Raw genomic sequence first — 15041 nt, 5'->3', positions numbered from 1 at the left:
GTCAAATAATGAAAGAAGCGAAGGACAATTACATAAGAAATCTACTTAACACATATTTTTAATGAAAGGCTTGATTTGATGAGTATGAATATATGATTGTCCCATCCTCTTGAACTATCTGCCTCACTAACTGCTTTTAAAACATGCAGATGCAACACAGTCCTAAGCTAGTCTTCATATTTTGTTTACTTACTTACTTTGCTTTTAGTTTATTTACTTTGCTTATTTGTATTTTTGAATTTTATATGTTATTTTTCCTATTTAATATGTTATTTTATCTTATATTAATTTTTTTCTGTTAAATATTGTTTGCTAATAGGCTTGATATGACGCGGGGGGGGGGGTCACTTTTATAACCGAAAAAGAAGAAAATCATTAACAGAAGCCAGGAAGCCCAAATTTTGTATTTTGAAAAAAAATTGGTGCCAGATCATTCCCAATTCCAATTCATAAAAAGGGGTGCATTGTTTAAACATAAAGATTGTATAATGATAAAGATAAATAGAACACACAACATTCATTGGAAAATAGTTGTTCTGCGAGTGAGCAGAATCAAGTAAACCAAAGAATCAAAGACGATCCCCTTTAAACAATAAAAACAAATAAATGACGTAAATAGAGTAAATCAGTTAAAAAAAACCCGCAGACATGAACACATATGAACAGAAATCAATTTTCTTGTCCTTCGTAGCCTATGGAAAGTCGAATTAATATGAGATTAATACAGGTGATAATATACCCAAAAAGCAGTGAGCGAGATTAATACAAGTTAAGGATTAAAAAAATGAATTTTTTATCTTACAAAAAAAAGTTTAGCAATTCAGAAATGTAACACGAGAGGTTCATAGAGCTAGATTAGAGTAATTTGGATACGATACAGTACTTAGTGCTGAATGATATGTAAAAGAAAACTAAAATAAGGTAAACAAAAGAAGAAAAAAAAGTACCTTAACTGTGGAAAGATAATCTTATATTTAACCAGCAACGGAAAATACTCTCGAAGAGAAAGGGAACTGATCTCACATAACTGGTTTGAAATGGAGAAGTCTCTCACCTGATGAGAATGATGTGCAACTGATGTGAGAGTTTGAGATATATAAAAATGTTGGGGTGTATGGATAAAACAGAAAATGAGGAGAAATAGGAGGAGATCACAACAATATTTGACAAAATGATTTAACGTTAATCATTTCAAATAGTTTGTTTTTGTATTTTCAAATCACTTTTAAATTTGTATTATGCAATGTATCTGTTCCTTTATTGTTGCACCAAATCTGTTATGAAGTTACGGGATTAATTTAAACAAGTTAACTATTGCTTCTTTAAAAAAGTAAATTGAACCACCTGCATAATTTAAATGGACTTAAACGGTTAGGACAACAAAAAAGTAGAGAATATTGGTTTAATTTCAAAAGTTTGTTGAAATAATCAGTTATAAGAATATGTGATTCTCAAAGGTATATAAACGTGCTTATTCAATTAAATAAACTTCACTGATAAGCAATACAATCAGTTTACACAAGTTCAGCATAAATTATTTCTGAAGCCAAATTCACCTATTTGGTTCTCCTCTTTTTGGGTTTCTTTGTAAATATTTTTATATATGCTACTTTGAACTGTTTCACATTAAATTGTTTTGATTTCTCACGATGAAACTCGGTTTTTATTTTTCAGTTTGTTGAAGTCCTTAATTTTCACACCAAAAGCCAATTATATGGATCTACTGCCAGGTAAGTAACATTGTTTTTCTGCGTCTCATGTATGTACTATTTGAAACCTTTTTTTTATATATAGTTTTTCTAATTTCAGTCTAAATAAAAATAAACGCCCCTTGAAAAATTAAATCTTTAACCGAGAAAAGTATACAACAAAAAAATCTGTTAACAATAGCATATAAAAATTAACAAAATTCACAAAATCTAATACAATTCATGGTCAGTACCTTAACCTAGCAGCTCAAACAATATTATCAACAACAAATTAAGAGAACAAATCAAGCAAAAAGTCAATATCAAATTTTTCAAAAAGTGCTTAATGTTGAATAGATGACCAGAGGTAGGGACAGAGAGACATCAGAAAAACACTCAACAATATCATTATGGAAATCTCAGCAACTCACAATACGCAAAAAATAACAAAATCTCAGCAACTCAATATCAGTGAACTACCCCAGTAACTCAATCAGTAATTCATTATTATTAAGAACAAATCAACAAAACAAGAAAAACCAAACTCAGGAAGTAGTGTTTAAGCTAACCAGAGGAAGGGACAGAGAGACAGAGAGTGAGCTTGACGGCGACAAAGAGCGAGCTCAATGGCAACGGTGAGTAGAAGAGAGACATCGACGGCGACGGTGAGGATAAGAGAGAACTCGGCGTTGACGGCGACGAGAAGAGTGAACTTGGCGGCGACGGCGAGGAGAAGAGAGAGCTCGACAACGGCGACAGTGAGGAATCTTCAACCCTGCGTCCGATGACCAAACGACGCTGACGAACACAGATCCAAACCTAATCGGCGATGAGGTTGACGCGGTGCTGCAGAGCGGTGGGGGCTGCGGTGGTTGCGCTGGGCGATGGCTGCGGAAGGGGTTAAGAGAGGGCAGCGACTGCTAGGTTTTGTTTGTTTGTCATTTCAATTTTTAGAAAATCGGGGATATGAGTTGGGGCCTGGAAGGAGTGGGGGGTTTGCGGGTAGTCCATTAGGTTTAGGAATTTTTTTTCCTTAATAAAAATCAAAACGTTAATGTTTCAGGGGATTATTCAAACCGAGCAAACTAAAATTAATGATAGAAATTAATTTTAAGATTTCATAAAATTAATAAAATATCCGTGTAAGTAATGTACATAATTAGCAATCTTTATTATGTTATGCCTATAAATAATTAATAATTATAAATTAATGATATTTATTATACTATAAATTGCTATTATTATATTTATAATACCTATAAATATATTAAAATCATAATTGCTTATAATAGCTATAATTTATAATAGTTTTATAAATATTTATAAATAATATCCTTATTAATATAATTATAAATATTATAATAATTATAATTTATTATAATAATTGCTTATAATTTATAACTATTAAAATATCCGTATATTAATTTATAACCTATAACATTATTATATTATAAGGATATTTTAATATTAATTGTATTATTTATTATAAAATTATGTTATTAATTATTATATGGTATAATAATTTTTGCAAGTTATAAAAATCTAGTAAATATTGTTTTCACTCAATTTTTTGTTGCTGAAACTATTTCTATCACAATATATGAAGAGAATAAGAGAGTTTGGTATTCAAATTTCATTTTTTTATCTTATTCCCATTACTAAATAATGATAAGTATAACTACTATCTTAAATTTTGGTCAAAAATGTAATTATCATTTTTCACAACGTTTTTTATCTGCACATTACTTATACTGTCATCGGTTTTTTTTTTGTTTTACGGAATACATGTAGTACTCTCCCTTTCCATTTAGGTTTAGTAAGGCATAACTTCAAAGAGGAGTAACTTTGATTTATGCTCTCTAGAACTTTATTTTAACTTCATAAATATCAGAGTTTGATTTTATTTTCTTCTTTTACATCCATGATTGAATGTAATTTTTAAATGCCAATAACGTAATCAAGAAAATCTTATTGGTAAATTTGTTCACATCAGTTAACATATATAGTTTACAAGTAACTTGTGAATTTTTTTAACGTAAAACGAATGTAGAAAAAGTGTTACGAGTTGAAGTAACAATGATTTAAACATATGTAGCTTCAGATAGTAGTCGTTACTTAACTAGATTATACCCAGATAGTTATTACTAAAGAGAACAATGCAATATGTGGTAATATACATTTTGCGGCGGTTTAAACGAAACTGCCGCAAAATACCTAACAATAAATCACCGACGGACATATAGCGGCGATTTTCCAAAAGACGCCGCTATATGCGCCGCTAGTTGTCTTTTCGCGGCAGTTCAGCAAAACTGCCGTAAAATTTTTGCCACTATCTGCCGAATTTGTTGTAGTGAGCAACAACAAAAATAAAAAGAGGTGTGGTTAAATTTGGTTTTATGTCTTATTATAAACTTGTAATTGCAATTTTAGATTGCAATTGATGTGATTATGATTACCATTGAGTTATTGTTATTGCAATGAGTCATGAAATGTGGACCGATGAAATTGTATAGTTATACTGTTAATTTTTAATTAGGTTGAATTTTTGAGACATGTAAAATTGATTGAAATTAGATATGCTAATAAGGTATTTGTGATATGTGATTACAGTCGAGCATTTTGTTCCATTATATCAGAAAATATTATATAGTCTATTTCTAATTTGAGATAGAGTAAGAGTAGTAAAAGTAATATAATCTCAACTCTCAAGTCTAAACGTTTTTATAACTTCTTGTATGGTACGATGTATATATGTATTAATCTCTATGTTATTCAGCTATTTACATAAATTATTATATTATTTACTCTTTCTGCAATTTTAGATTATTTAAGAAGCACTTTTATTAATAAAATATTAAATTAGTGGATATAATGATAGTTTGAACTGTCGTTTTAATATATTAAAAAATTGTTGTAATAACTAATTAGAATGACGTTCATAATTACGTCGTTTTTTAAAACCATTATTCTTAATAATACCGGCTGTTTAAATTGCTATAAATATTTAAAAAATGCTGTAAATCAAGTTTTTTTTTTTTAAGTAATAAACATGAGATCCTCCCAAGAATTATCAATTATCCGTTTGATCACTCGTACAAATGAACCCTATTATAGTATTATGCACAATTTTAATTAAGAAGAAGCTACATAAGCGGTTCATTATTAGCATTATTGTACCTTTTGGTACAACGTGGGAAGCTTGTGTATCAATTTTGGAAACACTAGCACGACCAAAACAGAAGCTATTGTTTTAGTTATAGGAACACAATAATTATGCACATAATAATTTAAATTTTATTAAATCAAAGTTAATTCTTATACAGCTAATTAAAGTTATTTATTTTATCAAATTGAAGTTAATGTTTATGTTCAATTATACCAAGACAAATGAGAAATAAGTGAAGTGCACATGAAAAGAGGTATAAGAAGCATGAAATGTACCTTAGCTTGTTGGTTTCAATTATATTGTCCTTGTTTATTAGTACAATAATATTAAATAGACTAAACTAAAGCACTATATAAAGGGTCATCATCGATCATCCTAGAAGTTAAAGCCAGAACCCCATTAATAATTGTGCAACTATGAGCGTGCATGCATGAGGATAATATTTAAAAGGGCAAAACATATTTTTTTTTCTCTGAAATTTATTAAAAAAAAATTAAAAATACTATCAAATTTTATTTTGTTTTAATTTTATCTCAAAAAAAATTTATTTGTATTAAATATACTTCTGATAAAACAATCAATTTTTCAAAAAACTTAAAATCAATTTAACAATAACATCACAAGGACAACTTTTAATACAAATAAGTTAGACATAAAATTCTATTATTAGCTCCTACTTATCAAATATTATAATTGAATTGGTTCTATACTCCTTAAAAATTTAACTGTGGAGAATACAATTGATGCAAACTAAAAATTTTTTTTGAATAAAACTGAAATAAAATAAATATATAGATATTTTTAAAATTTTTACTAAACTTTAAAAACACAAAATATATTTTACCATATTTAAAACAACATCGAACTTGCAACTATATATACATATTAGCTTTGAATTTTTATTTTATTTTTCTCATTACGTTTAATAAATGATTAATCTACTAATTACAATAATCAAAGTTTTAAGAGAGCTATAAAAGTAACATATAATTAATCGCTTATTTGGTTTATAATTAGAGGACCTAAACTTAGAATTTAAATCCTCTAAAATAAAAAATTAATAAAGTGATAAAATGAGAGATTAATTACCATTAATTTTAGTTTAAAAGTGATTAACTCTTTATTTTTACTAGCTTTTTTAACTTAGAGGATATTGTTCCTGAACAAATTTAATTATTATTGTGAATAATTAAGAATGAGATTGTACAGTAATTGGACATGCATAGACTTTCTTAACTTTTTCCTACTAAACCATCATCAGATTCTGTTGCCTAAATTGAATTTTGGTGGCAACAAGTGAAGTGCTACTTCATCTACATTATTATTTGAGAATATTTCAATTTACTTTAAAGTTATTTTAGTATGCAATGTGCTAATTATATCTTCAAAATTAAAGCAAAGTAATCTGATTTTACTTTAATTTTATAATTTTATTTGTAACATATTCAAAGACAATTTAATTCTTTTAAAATTAATTTATCTGAAGGTTATTTTTAATTTAATTTTTCAAAAATAGTTCCCCCTAAAACTTAAACGAAACATACCCTAAGTAGTTTCTAGGTTTTCTGTTTAGGGGAAAAAAAAAATACAATTTGAATAAGCTGGTGGGATGGGGAATAAAATTTGAATCTTCACAGTGATTTAAGAAATCCTCTCTCATACAGTTATTTCTTTAAAAGGGAAATTTTAAAAACAGTATGAAAATAATTAACATTAATTTGAACATACTGTATTTCCGCTAGTTACTTACTTTCTTTTCATTTTCAATTCCTCCTCATTTTCGTGTCTTTTATTCAATTGAATAAGATTGATTCTACTTAGGGAATAATTAAGAACTAATTTAATCAAAATAAATTTTAATATGAAAAATAATTTTTTAAAATTAAAAATAAAATAAAAAATTTTCAACCCTCACAAGATCAATTCAAGACAATCAAACAAACAAAAACAGTAAAAATCCCCCCCCCCCAACCAAAAATTTGTTTCCAGGCACGCTATAAAGCATTGCCACTATAAAAATGTGCATAAATTGATGTTTGTTTGTTTGATTGTATAAGCACATTGATCACTCTGATTGGTTTGATTTTGCCCCTCTGGCTTGGCTTGTGCTTTTGCTTTGTTTTGTTTTATTTGCTATTTTCCAACTTTCTTCTCACTCTATGGATATATATTTTGTTCTATGAGAAAATAAAAAATAAAAAATAAAATATTCATAAGTGACATATCTAACTGTTCGGTTGGTCGGGTACCAAACAATTCGGGGATGACTTCTGGGTGTGAAGGTGGGTTCCAGCCTCGTTCTAGATTTGGGGCATAAGAGGTTGGAGCGGCCAACTTCCCGAGCTCTTCAAGAGGAGTGAGGGTGCCACCTACAAAGACACTCCGACGCTCAAGTCAAAAAGGTGTGTAGGCGGTATGAAAGTAAGGGATATGGTGGCGTGCTTTGGGGGAGGGATAGGACCCTCCTCTTATATACTCTGTTAGTAGGGCGGGCTCCATAGGAGAAGACCCCCTTTCTAGAAGATCCTTTCCCCACAGCTGTTATGCAGCTGGTAGCGGGTACGTGTCCGGGTCGCTGACCGGTCGGGTCATGCGCATTAACCCGACCGATCGAGTCGGTATCTCCTTGGACCGGGTCGTGCGACGTGCCAGCTGGGCTGGGCCGTAACACTAACTCATCTATTTAAATAGGTTTAATTATTCTGTTAATTGCTATAATTTAGAATTTAGAATTTAGAGTTTTATCAAATTTTTAATTGAATTCCTATATTTTTTTTAATTAAATTTTTACACTATTTTTAATTTTATAATTAAATCATTTTTGTATAAAAAATATATAATAAAAATCTAATTTAATTCTTAATTGTGAGTATGTATTTTTAATTTGTAAATAAATATTCAGTTAATTCTAATTTTTTTTATATTGACAAAGATCTAATTACAAAATTAAAAATAATATAAGACTCGATTAAAATAAAAATATAAAAATTTAATTATAAATTATATTTAATAAAACTATAAAGATTAACCGAATAAATTAAACTATTTAAAAATTAATGACAGTGAAGATTCACTAACAGCATCTCCATGGATAAACGATTCTAGATATCAATTGTATCCCTACTTAAAAGAATATGATTAAAATATGATATTGGTAAATTTAATAATTGATAAACAATAATACTATTTATACATAGTAAACACTCTTCTTGTGATATCCGTATATTTATTATTTAATTAATTGTATACTTAAATTATTTTTTTAATTAATAAAATAAATAAAAATATTAATATCAAGAGTAAAATATATTTTTTATTTATAAAATTTGTCAAAAATTTAAAAAATATTTCTAAATTTTATTTTATTTTAATATTTTTATAAAAAAAATTTATTTATATTAAATATATTTCTGATAATTAATTTTTTAAAAAGTTTATGATCAATTCAGAAATAACTTCATAAGAATAATTTTTAACATAAATAAATAAGTTAGACATAAAATTCTGTTACTAACTTTTAGTTGTCAAATATTATTTTTCTAAATTTCTTAAAACATTAACCGTTTGAGTATATTTGATATAAAACAAAAATTTTTAAGATAAAACTAAAAAAATTAAAATTTAGAAGTTATTTTTTAAAATTTTTGACAAAAAATATCCTTTAGTCTAATATTAAAATAGTTTTTAGTTACCCTACAAAATATAGACATAACAGGATTGGTGGATAAATATTATTAAAATATGAAAAGAGAAATGAGACGTTTTCACTCAACCGAGATTCGATCTTTTCCCCTGGTCTCAATTTTTACTCCAATGACAAAAGAAAATGAGAGATGTATTGGAGATACCTTAGGTGGCATGTAGTAATACCTTATATGATCTTATTTATTTATCTTTTATTTTTGTTTTTGTGATTTTTTTTAATTATAACTGTGTTGAGACTTGTGTATTTTTTCCAAAAAAAAAAAAAAAAACCTATTTGAGAGTGGCAGAATGAGAATAAGGGACGAAAAATTGCGGCGAAAACCACATAGCAGCAATTTTTTCTTGCCATAGGACCCCCTCTCTCTCAGTTTGATTTAATGTATTTCATATCATTTTAGAGATAATAAAGCGACTGTTATACATCTAAATATTTTTGTCAATTAAATTTAACTAAATTAGTTCAAATTCAATAAAAATTATTCACACTATGTGTACATAAATTATACATTTTTTCTTTTCTTTCATATGTTTCTTTATTATTATTGTTCTTTTATTACTGTTATTATTACTGTATTTTTTTCTTTTTATCATTTTCTTTCTATTTATTGCAATATTTTTTTATTTAATTTTATTTAATTTTTATTCTTATTAAGAGAGTGAGATATAAGAAGAATTATAAGTAGAAGAAACAAGAAGAAGATGAAGAAGAAAAAAAAAATGATGTTTTTAATTTTGACACCGAAATTTTTTAACCGTAACACATATTCTTGTTAGGAGGAGGAGGATTTTAAATTGTGCAGAATTTATTAAAAAAATTGTACCGAAAATTTTTAGCTGTGATATATAGTTTTTTAATTTTGACACATAAATTTTTTAATAGTAATATATGTGAATAATTTTTAACTAATTTTTTTTATTATTAAACTAATTGAATGATATTGAATTCATATATAAAAGGTTTACCTATTTATGTGTCATTTATAATAAAATGTTATTTATTTTTATTCCAAAACACATTTAAATGTATTTTAATGATTGAGTGAATTAATATTTTAAAACTGTGGTTCTTTAAAATTTTGTGTGTTATTTATCAAAATTTTCGTACTATATTTCAACCAATTTTTTATGTCATTAATAACCTAAAATTTTGGTTACAAATCAATATTACTATATTACAACTTTTTTCAAACTTAAGACGAAATTATAATTTTTTAGGTATCTATGTAAATCACTATTGGTATTAGCAATTTCAAAAACAACCTAAATTAATTGGGATTTACGTTGAAAATGGTACATGAAAAAACTTCTATAGGCAGCAGTTTCTGAAGGAGTGTGGCAATGCATAAACTGCTATAGGTAGTTTATGTGAAATTTATCCTTGACAATTTTTAACAAGGTGAAAAGAGAATTTATTAAATAGATAAGAATTGTATTAGATGTAAATAGAGATTTAATGAGAATTGGAGGATCAAAATTTTGATCCACACTAAAATATAAATAAATATAATTTAAAGTATAAATCTTAAAAAATTTAAAAAGTAATACCAAATATACTATATGAGTACACTATATTAATAAGTATTGTCCACTTAAATTCAATTTCTAGATAAATAAAATTTAAATCATAAAACTTTTAAAACTAAAAAAAATACCAAACTTGTTACATGAATAAAAAAATGAATATTGTTTATTTAAATTCAATTTTTAGATTAAAAAAATAAATTATAAAACTTACTATATGAGTACATACAACAGTTATTCGTTTAAATTTGAGAAATAATAATACTATTTTTACTTTTATTTAAAATTTTAAAAGTTTGTAAATTAAATTATATCTTTTTAATAATTTAAAAATTTTAAATTGATTAAATTAAAAAAAATCAACATAATTCAAATCGATTAAAATCATATTAAAACTATTTTTTATTGTATATAATAAAAAATTATTTTAAAAAAAAAACATAATTTTTTATTATATACAATAAAAAATGTTTGTGTCAACCATGTCAAACAACACCTCTTCTTCTCCAGCAAAGCAGCCTGACAAGAAGGGTAAACAAGAAGGAGAAAGAAAAAGTTAATTTTGATGAAATGAACAAGGATAAGGAGATCCTATTCAATGAACCAAACATTTCAAACAACATGAATAACAAGCACAAAACAACGTGTTAGGAGATGACCATGATCATGATGGTTCTAAGAATTCTAACAACGATGGTTTTGCTGCTGTTACTGAAGATGGCAGTGATTCCACTAAAAAATAGAAACCCAACCCTAACAGAACTCTTGTTGTTGGTAGCCAGAATTCACAAAAGAAAAAAACTTCATGGGGTCACCAAAATGGTCAGGGAATGGAGAGAATGCAACAGTCCCATAACAATAATAGTAGTGGGAATGATGGGATCCAACTCTTAAAAATAAAAAAGTAATAAAAAATATTTATAGTATGATTTTAATCGATTTGGATTACGTTAATTTTATTTTTTTAATTTAATCAATTTAAAATTTTTAAATTATTAAAAAGATATAATTTAAAAATAGTATTATTATTTCTCAAATGTAAGTGAATAATTTTCATATGTATTCATATAGTAAGTTTTATAATTTATTTTTAATTTAAAAATTAAATTTAAATAGACAATATTCATTTTTTTACTCATAACAAATTCGTTATTGATTTTTTAAATTTTAAGAATTTTATGATTTAAAATTTAATTATCTAGAAATTGAATTTAAGTGAATAATATTTACTGATATAGTGTACTCATATAGCATCTTTAGTATTACTTTTTAAATTTTAAAAATTTTATAATTTAAATTATATTTATTTATATTTTAGTGCGAATCAAATCGAAATTTTAACGATTCAATCCTGTTGATTACTGTTTGTATTTAATACAATTCTTATCTGTTTAATAAATTCTTTTACCTTATTAAAAAGGTTAAAGATAAACCTCACATAAATTGCTATTGCCTATAGGTCTACAGTAGTTTATACATTGTCACATTGCAGCAGTTTCTGTATGTACCATTTTAAACGTAAACCGCAGCTACCAGTAGTGATTTACATAAATATATAAAAAGTTGTAATTACTTTTTAAGTTTTTAAAAAAAAGTTGTAATTTAATAATATTAATTTGTAACCATTTTATTGGAGTAATTTGTTCTGAAATTTTTGCATTCTGTTATTTTTGTTATTATTAAACTAATTGTGTAATATTAAATTAAGATAATGATAATAATGATGGAAGAGAAAAAAAAGATAGTAAAAGATCATGAAGGTGATGATGATGATAATCACGATGATGATGATAATGAAAGTGGTGAAAAAGAAGAAAAAAAAAACGTGAAATGAAAATATAAACATGCGTACATAAATTTAATTTAGTTTAGAAAAAAAAAAAGTTTAGTTGGCTTGACATTTCTGATATAATTATGGGTAGTCTACCCTAGCTAGTGTCTCCACATTATTGGACCACCCTTAACCCAAAACCATGCGTATAGTCAAGAGGTACATTCATTTATCTAAAGTACATTGAACTCAATTATTAATCGCTTCTTCTTTGGGTTTGAGGTGAATTCTGACTATGATGTATAGTTAGATGGAGGTTCAGTGTTTTTGTCGGATGCTTTTCCACGGTTTTGATTAGACTGGAGTTGAACAAAGAATAATAAAATTGTTGTCCAATAATATCTCCTTCTTGATATCTTTTGCAAGAGAAGAATCAGAATCGAGAATACCTAATTATAAAAGATTAGCGGTTTAGCGACATGTACTAATGTCTCTATACTATGAGTTGTGGTTTCAATACTTAGAAAAAAAAATCTCTCATCGAAAATTAACACCTGAAATTTTTTTATGAAGTATTGACCTCTTCCATTATAATAGTTAGTTTTTTGTATTGATGGTTCTATTAAATTTTTTTAGTTTATTATATCATTAGATAAATTTTTTTTTATTATTTGACATCTCTAAATTACTTATAATAGTGTGGTCATAGTGTAACTAATTTAAAAAATATATGTTTTTTCCTTAAAAAGAATGACTATTTAAATATATTTCTATTTAAATAAAATGAGGTAAATTCATATATGATAATTGATAGCTTACTAAAATCAAAACACATTTAAGTTCAATAAATATTTTGCCAATTGATTCTCCTTGCTGCTTTTTTTCAAAAAAAAAAAAATCATATATTTAGAGCATTTTTAATAGAGTGTTTTTAGAGTATCATTGTTGATATACCTAGTTGAATTGTTTTTAAAAAATGAATTGATTTAAAATTAAAATCTGCATTAGAGTTGATTGATGAAATAAAATCAGTATCACTTTAGATATACGATATCACCTTAATGAAAAACCAATAAAATTTTGCTACTTGTATAATTATGTTAATAAAATAATATAAAATTTTAATTAAATTAATTAAGACTAAATATTAGAAAGATAAATTTTATTTTTAATTTTAAATTATTATTTATAATAAATAGTCCTACAAATATTTATGTATTATTTTATAAGACTCAAAATAAAATAAAATTAGGACTAATATTAAAGATGCTCTTATGTTTTAGTAAGGTACTATTCAAAATTTTTATCATTTTGATCAATTTTTGTTGTTACAGATATTGGTAATATACTATATGACTAAATTATTTTAATAATTAAAAACTTTAGTTAAAAAATAAATAAATAAAATATCATTAAATTCAATTATAAAATTTACTTGTTCCATTAACATTATTCAATTACAATGAAATATCAATTTTGGAAGCAAAAGCTAATATTATTAGGAAAAATAACTAAAATTATTGTGAGGTGCGAGATATTGCATGAGTTTGGCTATGTGATTCTTGCTCTCGTTATGGATAAGTTTGTTGTTGCGATTAGACAGCATGATTTTAGAATGGTATAACGCCAAGAATCATGATTATTATAATTTAAATAATAGTAAATTTCGACATATTGCATGTGTAGTGTTATTGAATTTATGAAGGGATATAACCTCAAAACTTCATAAACTCAAGTTTAGGCTTACATTAGTTAATTCGATTTTATTCTGCTGATGATTTTTTCTTCTCTTTTACGGCATCTTTTAATCCATCGGGATAATAAATATTAGAGAAAATTACACTCATCTCTCTTGCGAAATATTAAAATGACACTCCTTTTTCTTCTATTTTATAAATATACATTTTCTTCCTTTCTAAGTTTTAAAAAATCTCCTCTTTAATCCATTTTAAACTTTTTGTGTTAACTAATGTTAACTTTATCCATTTTTAAAAAAAAAAAATTATTTTTTTTTAAAATATCCATTAGTAAAAATTTTATTTTTTATCATTAAATTTTGCCTACCAAAATATCCTTTAATAAATTATTCTTTTATTAATTAAATTATATTTTTTTTAAAATTTAATAATTATATAATTTTTTTTTCTAAAATACCCTTCAATAAGTTTTTAATTATTAAATTATAATTTTACCAAAATTTTCGTTAACATTTTTTTATATTTTACTATTAATTTTTTGATATCTATATATATTATTTTAACATTAAATAAAAAATTTTAGTAAGATTATTTTTCAATATCAATATATATTAATTGTTATATATATTAACAGTGGTAAGATTTTTTTATTTAATGTTAAAATAATATATATTGATATCAAAAAATTAATAGTAAAATACAAAAATAATTGTAAACAAAAATTTTGATAAAATCACAATTAATAATTAAAAAATTATTGAAAGATAGGTATCTTAGAAAAAAATAATTTAATTATTAATTTTTTTAAAAATATTTTAATAAAAATACAATTTAATCAATAAAAAAATAATTTATTAAAAAAGTATTTTGGTAAGCAAAATTTAATGATAAAAAATAAAATTTTTGTTATTAGATATTTTTTCTTAAAAAATAGATAAAGTTAATATTAGTTAACACAAAAAGTTTAAAATGAATTAAAGAGGAGGTTTTTTAAAAGTTAGAAAGGAGAATAATGTACATTTATAAAATAGAGGAGAGGAGAATGTCATTTTAACATCTCACAAGAGAGGAGAGTGAAATTTTCTCTAAATATTAATCTGTCACAAATTAAAATTTTATTTAAAATTTGCTATTAACTAATAAATTGTTGTATATATACCTAAAATAAAATTGAAATTTTAACACTATTTAAATGCACAAGCATAGTCTCTCCATACTCAATTAAGAAGTTGCGAGTTCGAGTGTCATATCTTTGGTAAAAAAAAAAAAATGCACAAGCAAACTAATCATTTAATCATTTAATCAAGTTAAGTTTTTCAAGTTGTTACTCATGACTTGAATTTCGATTTTCCCAAACATTTTTTTCATTTTGTTTCTTTTATTTATTTATTTATTTTGATACAAAGTCCACTCAACTTATTTTTATTTTTTTCGTCTGACAAGCTCCACATGATGCTTTAGAATTTAGAGAGGTCCAAGGCTGCGAAGGCAGA

Source organism: Arachis hypogaea, chromosome 20 (assembly GCF_003086295.3).
Source record: "Arachis hypogaea cultivar Tifrunner chromosome 20, arahy.Tifrunner.gnm2.J5K5, whole genome shotgun sequence".
In the NCBI taxonomy this organism is placed as follows: domain Eukaryota; kingdom Viridiplantae; phylum Streptophyta; class Magnoliopsida; order Fabales; family Fabaceae; genus Arachis; species Arachis hypogaea.
Note: the sequence above shows the minus strand (reverse complement) of the source record.